Genomic DNA, 9,422 nt, shown 5'->3' on the forward strand with positions numbered 1-9,422 from the left:
GTAATTTTTTATTCTGCCCACTTGCTCCTTGTGCCTGGATCCAGTTACATGAAATGCCGGGATTCACTACATCACTATGTTTCACTATATCACTATTTCACTATATCACTATTTCACTATATCACTATATCACTATTTCACTATATCACTATTCCACTATATCACTATTTCACTATATCACTAGTTCACTATTTCACTATATCACTATTTCACTATTTCACTATATCACTATTTCACTATTTCACTATTTCACTATTTCACTATATCATTATTGATCTATATCACTAATTCACTATATCATTATTTATCTATATCACTATTTCACTATATCACTATATCACTATTTCACTATATCACTATTTCACTATTTCACTCTATCATTGTTGATCTATATCACTATTTAATTATATCACTATTTCACTATATCACTATTTCACTATATCACTATATCACTATTTCACTATATCACTATTTCACTAATATCACTATTTCACTATATCACTATTTCACCATATCACTATGTCACTAATATCACTATTTCACTATATGACTATTTCATTATATCACGATTTCACTATTTCACTATCACTATATCACTATATCACTATTTCACTATATCACTATATCACTACTCACTATATCACTATATCACTATTTCACTATATCACTATTTCACTATTTCACTATATCACTATTTAATAGGGCTGTCAGTTTATCGCATTAATTAGATTAATTGATTACACAGCAAATTATTGAGTTATGAAAATTAACTAAACATTTATAAAAAAAAAAAAAAATTATTATTATTATTATTAAAAAAAAATTTAATCTCATTCATTCCATAAGAACGTAGAATACACATTCACAGACTTTTTTTTAATATGGTCCATTTGCATGTTCTTGGTATCTGATTCTAGGGATCTCAGGGAATGTATTCCCAGGGTCAGAAATACTGTGTCTGTAAAAAAGGCTTGAGTAAATTGTAATTAACCAAATGAGAATATCAATAATCTTTTGTATCTTTGACTGTGAATAACACCATGCTAAAATTGACCAGACCTGAAAAATCTGAGCAAATTAATAAATGGAAGATGATTAAACAGAAGGTTTTGTAGATACAGTACTGAATTCTGCCATCCGGACACATGCAATTTGAAATATGATTATAGAATATAGAACATCAGGGCGGCTCGGTGGCACAGCGGACATTGTGCTCGTCACCAACGCAAGAGACACCGGTATCGAATCTGGCTGTCAGCGGTGCCTCCGGCTTGGGCCGGCCGTCATACTGACTCAATTGGCAGAGTCAGCGGGAGGAGAGTCGATGGGTGGTAGTCTGTCATTGTAAACAGCAACTCCTACAGGTCGGTCAGGGCGCCTGCACAGCTAAGACAGGAAAATGGTGGGGGCAGTGTGAGCCTCCTACACGTTACTCCTCGCCAATGAGAGTTCGTGCTGGCAGGTGAAAAGATGTGACTGGCTGCCTCCACATGTATCGGAGGGGACATGTGATGGGCTTCTATCCTCCCTACGACCGGCCAGGGGGGGCACATGCGAGCAACGATCAGGACAGTGGAGGGAGAATTGGCACGAGAGGTAAATTGGGATGGGAAAAAAAGAGGAGAAAAAGTAAAAAGAAAAAAAGAATATAGAACCATCAGGCATAAAATGGTTAGCGATTAAAATGCGATTAATTAGATTAATTAATTACAAATCCTGTAATTAATTAGATACATTTTTTTTATCGCCTGACAGCACTACTATTTAACTATATACCTATTTAACTATATCACTATATCACTATTTCACTATTTCACTATATCACTACTCACTATATCGCTATTTCACTACATCACTATTTCACTATATCACTATTTCACTATATCACTATTTAACTATTTCACTATATCACTACTCACTATATCACTATTTCAATATATCACTATTTCACTATATCACTATTTCATTATATCACTGTTTAACTATTTCACTATATCACTACTCACTATATCACTATCACACTATATCACTACTCACTATATCACTATATCACTATTTAACTATATCACTATTTCACTATATCACTATTTCACTAATATCACTATTTCACTATTTCACTATTTCACTATATCACTATTTCACTATATAACTATTTCACTACTCACTACTCACTATATCACTATTTAACTATATCACTACATCACTATATCACTATATCACTATTTAACTATATCACTATTTCACTATATCACTAATATCACTATTTCACTATATCAAAATTTTACTATATCACTATTTCACTATATCACTATTTCACTATATCACTACTCACTATATTACTATTTCACTATATCACTATTTCACTATATCACTATTTCACTATCACTATTTCACTATATCACTATTTCACTAATATCACTATATCACTACTCACTATATCACTATTTCACTAATATCACTATTTCACTATATCACTATTTCATTAATATCACTATTGCACTATATCACCATTTCACTAATATCACTATGTCACTATATCTCTAATATCACTATTTAACTATATCACTATATCACTATTTCACTAATATCATTATTTCACTATTGCACTAATATATCTATAATCAATATATCACTATTTCACTAATATCACCATTTCAGGATATCACTATATCACTATTTCACTAATATCACTACTCACTATATCACTATTTCACTATATCACTATGTCACTATTTCACTATATCCCTATTTCACTATATCACTATTTCACTAATATCACTATTTAACTATATCACTATTTCACTAACATCACTATTTCACTATATCACTATTTCACTATATCACTATTTCACTATATCACTATTTCACTCTCCACTGCTTGCTCATTAGCTACAGCGTGTCGTGTAACCGTGTACCTGGCGTGTTGGTCGTCGTCCCTCGAGGAGACCGCTGGGTTGCCATGGGAATCCTGATTGGCTTTGCGGCGTCTCATACGCCATTAGCCCCTGTGTTCAGACGGCGCCCCCCGTGTGAGTGAAGCGGCTGATTGCTTCTGTGTTGGGCCAGGAGCCACCTACGCAGAGGACGGAGATATTATCCACACACTTGATGGAGCTCCGTGCCCCGAGGCGGCCCAGATAACACGCATGGTCTGACTTCATCCAGATCCTCACTGGGGAAGAGATATTCACAGTAGCAAGAGAGACGGCACGGCCAGGGTGGGAATAATAAACAGAATGCCTTGGCAAGCGGCTGAAAGGATAAGGAAGGACATATATACAGTACGTGAACCTGTCAAAATCAATAATTCATGATGGGAAAAACAGTCTATAGGACTTGTTGCGGTATGCGTCTCTTTATGGAAGGCAACGCTCAGAAGATATCCTCCGCCTTTAAAGCTACAATCTGTACGGTTTTTGATCACAGATATTCTTTGGCAGAATTCGATTTTATTCAAATGTATTGTCATCATGCAGCACAAGTACAGTACAATGAAAATAAGTTTGGCATCCAACCAGAGTGCAAATGTAGGACCACAAGGATCTGTGCTTATTCCAACATTATTCCCTCTGAGCGTCTCTGATTGGCTAGAAGGGTGAGTCTAAGGCTGCGTCCCATTCCTCCCCTTGGCCCTACCCCTTGGCCCTACGGCTCCGTTTTGCGCATTCCCGCGAAGTGTAGGGGTGTCCCATTTCACTTTGGATCAAGGGGTAGTGACTTTTCAGCCCTCCAAATGGCCCTACAAACGGAGTCTGCCAAGATGCAGGCTCCATTTCAAGAGAGAGATGGTATTTCCCAGAATGCACTGTAAACCTTTCGCAAATCTAAATAAAAAGAAAATGGCGGAGCGGTACCAGTAATTTAGACAAATGGAAGTATTGATTTCTTCGTAATGAATCATTAAAAAAAGATACGGTCAACTGGAATATGTTTTTTTACACATATGTTGGATTATGTAATTGGTTTGTCATGACAAACCAATAAAAAATCGCGAATTAACCGGTGGTTATCCTATAACCCTAGTTATAAGTCTCGCTTCGCCTATGCGATTGATTGATTGGAAATTTGATTAACAGATTGCAGAATGGGTACAACACAGTACGGCTCAATACACACAATTGGGATGCAGACCAGAGAAAGACTTTCATCTTGTTTAGATCAGGGTCCCCCATTTTCAATTCATCATAAAATGTAATGACATACAGATAAACAGTACTGTTACATCCAGATATTTATGACATACAAGATATACAAATTGACAGAATTTCTAAAAGAGAGTATATACATTTGAGGGGGAGGAAAACAGATGGGGGGGGGCGGTAAATTAATTTATTAAAATAAATTTTCTACAATTGTTAATATTTGCAGTGGATTTGTATTCTCTTTACATATACATGCAAATTACTAGAATTTATATCAAGAGAACCTAGAAGTAAAAAGTTAATATGTACTACCACTACCAGTACCATGTAATACACTGCAGTACTAACCTGCAATCCATGGTCATATTCTGTTGTATCATGTCTATACTGCCATGTAGTACCATGCAATACCATGTAGTACTACTGTATATGCTTTATTATAGTCTCACCCATACATTTTCTATTTGACTGACATACTGTATGAATATAAAGAACCTGACTAACATTTGATTAAACTTGTGCTACAAAATAACAACACAAAATGTCAAGAGTTTGATACCAAAACCTTTTTATATACAAGCATAAACACTGAAGACATTCGTTATACTTTACATGGTATGCAGAGCAAGCTTCATGGTCCTTCTGATGTAAGCTGCCTGTAAGTCATGTAAACAGTCAGCGTGTGGGTGAGTTGTGTCATCATTACGCTGTCGGCAACTGAGTGCTAGTGCTGTCCCATTTCGTAGTGCAATTCAGCCCTTGTGGCTCCGCTCTGAAGGGTGACTCGAGGAGTTGGGCCAAGGGGTAGGGCCAAGGGGAGGAATGGGACGCAGCCCAACTCTTTAGCATGGAATGTCTCTGCTCTGATTGGCTAGAAGGGTGAGTCTAAATCTCTAGCATGGGAGGTCTCTGCTCTGATTGGCTAGAACGGTGAGTCTAAATCTTTAGTATGGGATGTCTCTGCTCTGATTGGCTAGAAGTGTGAGTCTAAATCTTTAGTATGAGATGTCTCTGCTCTGATTGGCTAGAAGGGTGAGTCTGAACCTTTAGCATGTCTCTGCTCTGTTGCTGCGCTGGTCATCAGTCTGCCAATGTTAAGTTACGTTTTGGAGCAAGATAAAAACATAAAAATACATTTTTACTTAACACAACTCTTAACCCAATCAGTTTCCTCTTTAATGCAATCAGAATAATAAAAAGAAAAAGCATGTTTTGTCTGTTACCTCTGTCTTAAATAGACAAGGAGACTTGACGTGTTCACTTTCATGAGCAGCTCATGTGGGGGTTTAGCAAGCTTGTATTTGTCGGCAACATTCAGGCAAATTTGGACTGTGTCCAGTTACTGATAGGTAGTTACCATGGCAATGCCCAGTAACACAAGTGAACATGGTTTACTGATAGGTAGTTAACATGGCAATGCTCGGTAACAAATCAAATCAAATGTATTTGTACGGCCCGAGATCACCTGGAATAGCCCCCATGGACTGTACAAGTCTTCTTCAAGAAGAAACATCACAAGAAAAGATCAAAAACAAAAACTACCATAAATTCCAAATATGCGACACTCCCAGACTTTCCCCAATGAAGATAAGGAATGACTCACTAAAAACCTAGCAATAAAAAAAAAAAAGCACCACAGGCGGTGTGGAGGAGAGAAACCTCAGATGTACTGTTCAAAGGGGATCCCCCAACTGGATGTCGGTGAGAATATAGTGTTGCTATGGATGATAGATGGATGGAGAATAGAACAGGCGAATACTTGGTATCAATGTAATGAAACACATATATATATATATATATATATATATATATATATATATATATATATATATATATATATATATATATATATATATATATATATATATATATATATATATATATATAGGTTACTGATGATAGGTACTGTAGTTACCATGGCAATGCTCAGTAACACAGGTGGACATGGGTTACTGATAGGTAGTTACCATGGCAATGCTCAGTAACACAGGTGAACATGGGTTACTGATAGGTAGTTACCATGGCAATGCTCAGTAACACAGGTGAACATGGGTTACTGATAGGTAGTTACCATGGCAATGCTCAGTAACACAGGTGGACATGGGTTACTGATAGGTAGTTACCATGGCAATGCTCAGTAACACAGGTGGACATGGGTTACTGATAGGTAGTTGCCATGGCAATGCTCAGTAACACAGGTGGACATGGGTTACTGATAGGTAGTTACCATGGCAATGCCCAGTAACACAGGTGAACATGGGTTACTGATAGGTAGTTGCCATGGCAATGCTCAGTAACACAGGTGAACATGGGTTACTGATAGGTAGTTGCCATGGCAATGCTCAGTAACACAGGTGAACATGGGTTACTGATAGGTAGTTGCCATGGCAATGCTCAGTAACACAGGTGAACATGGGTTACTGATAGGTAGTTGCCATGGCAATGCTCAGTAACACAGGTGGACATGGGTTACTGATAGGTAGTTACCATGGCAATGCTCAGTAACACAGGTGAACATGGGTTACTGATAGGTAGTTGCCATGGCAATGCCCAGTAACACAGGTGGACATGGCTGAGCTCTCGAGACACAGAACACGTTGGTGAGTCACATGACTGATCATCACATGTCCTCCTCACGACAGAACCATGATATTGAGGTTGAAAAATCGACAAAGTGCCCTTTGAATAACACAATTCTCTTAGTTTTTATTCTGTATTCATTGGTTGTAATGATGTAAACCATTATGTTGCGTGACCTTACCCAGAATCCCAGACGGAGTCCTTTCATGATGACATCATAATGTGGTCAGTTACAGCTGTCAGTCCCTTCATGATGACATCATAATGTGGTCAGTTACAGCTGTCAGTCCCTTCATGATGACATCATAATGTGGTCAGTTACAGCTGTCAGTCCCTTCATGATGACATCATAATGTGGTCAGTTACAGCTGTCAGTCCCTTCATGATGACATCATAATGTGGTCAGTTACAGCTGTCAGTCCCTTCATGATGACATCATAATGTGGTCAGTTACAGCTGTCAGTCCCTTCATGATGACATCATAATGGGGTCAGTTACAGCTGTCAGTCCCTTCATGATGACATCATAATGTGGTCAGTTACAGCTGTCAGTCCCTTCATGATGACATCATAATGTGGTCAGTTACAGCTGTCAGTCCCTTCATGATGACATCATAATGTGGTCAGTTACAGCTGTCAGTCCCTTCATGATGACATCATAATGGGGTCAGTTACAGCTGTCAGTCCCTTCATGATGACATCATAATGTGGTCAGTTACAGCTGTCTGTCCCTTCATGATGACATCATAATGTGGTCAGTTACAGCTGTCTGTCCCTTCATGATGACATCATAATGTGGTCAGTTACAGCTGTCTGTCCCTTCATGATGACATCATAATGTGGTCAGTTACAGCTGTCTGTCCCTTCATGATGACATCATAATGTGGTCAGTTACAGCTGTCAGTCCCTTTATGATGACATCATAATGTGGTGGTCAGTTACAGCTGTCAGTCCCTTTATGATGACATCATAATGTGGTCAGTTACAGCTGTCAGTCCCTTCATGATGACATCATAATGTGGTCAGTTACAGCTGTCAGTCCCTTCATGATGACATCATAATGTGTTCAGTTACAGCTGTCAGTCCCTTCATGATGACATCATAATGTGGTCAGTTACAGCTGTCAGTCCCTTCATGATGACATCATAATGGGGTCAGTTACAGCTGTCTGTCCCTTCATGATGACATCATAATGTGGTCAGTTACAGCTGTCTGTCCCTTCATGATGACATCATAATGTGGTCAGTTACAGCTGTCTGTCCCTTCATGATGACATCATAATGTGGTCAGTTACAGCTGTCAGTCCCTTCATGATGACATCATAATGTGGTCAGTTACAGCTGTCAGTCCCTTCATGATGACATCATAATGTGGTCAGTTACAGCTGTCAGTCCCTTCATGATGACATCATAATGTGGTGGTCAGTTACAGCTGTCAGTCCCTCCATGATGACATCATAATGTGGTCAGTTACAGCTGTCAGTCCCTTCATGATGACATCATAATGTGGTCAGTTACAGCCGTCAGTCCCTTCATGATGACATCATAATGTGGTCAGTTACAGCCGTCAGTCCCTTCATGATGACATCATAATGTAGTCAGTTACAGCTGTCAGTCCCTTCATGATGACATCATAATGTAGTCAGTTACAGCTGTCAGTCCCTTCATGATGACATCATAATGTGGTCAGTTACAGCTGTCAGTCCCTCCATGATGACATCATAATGTGGTCAGTTACAGCTGTCAGTCCCTCCATGATGACATCATAATGGGGTCAGTTACAGCTGTCAGTCCCTCCATGATGACATCATAATGTGGTCAGTTACAGCTGTCAGTCTCTTCATGATGACATCATAATGTGGTCAGTTACAGCTGTCAGTCCCTCCATGATGACATCATAATGTGGTCAGTTACAGCTGTCAGTCTCTTCATGATGACATCATAATGTGGTCAGTTACAGCTGTCAGTCCCTCCATGATGACATCATAATGGGGTCAGTTACAGCTGTCAGTCCCTTCATGATGACATCATAATGTGGTCAGTTACAGCTGTCAGTCTCTTCATGATGACATCATAATGTGGTCAGTTACAGCTGTTAGTCCCTTCATGATGACATCATAATGTGGTCAGTTACAGCTGTCAGTCCCTCCATGATGACATCATAATGTGGTCAGTTACAGCTGTCAGTCCCTCCATGATGACATCATAATGTGGTCAGTTACAGCTGTCAGTCACGCTCAGTTCCATTGCTGATAAAAAGCAACGTAGTACAACGTAGGCCTAGTCGACGCTGAACAACTGATCACTGTTTGCATACCGTTAATGACGACTCTCAAAATGTGATAACAATGTGATGAAACAGCACGCGTCTGTCTGCCCGTTCGAGCGGCAACATCGACACATTTTTCTATTTTCATTTGGCATGGTATTTACACGCCTTTTTCAACATCGGCGGAGGATATCCACATTCAGCGTCTGCTCGGTGAAAGGAAAATGTGGCGTGTGTTGCTCCAGGGGAGGATACAAATGCTGATACATTCAGGGGAGCAGGCAACCGTGCCAGACCCATACAATTGTCATGTTCAAATCTCCACTCGATCGATGAGCCGGCACGTGTGGGTAAAATGAAAACTAGCGACCCGTGGGGGTGCTGGGCTTCGGTCTTAAATCCCTGGACTCTGTCTATCACTCTGCCCTCAGAT

Source organism: Notolepis coatsorum (assembly GCF_963971535.1).
Source record: "Notolepis coatsorum genome assembly, chromosome: 8".
NCBI lineage: Eukaryota > Metazoa > Chordata > Actinopteri > Aulopiformes > Paralepididae > Notolepis > Notolepis coatsorum.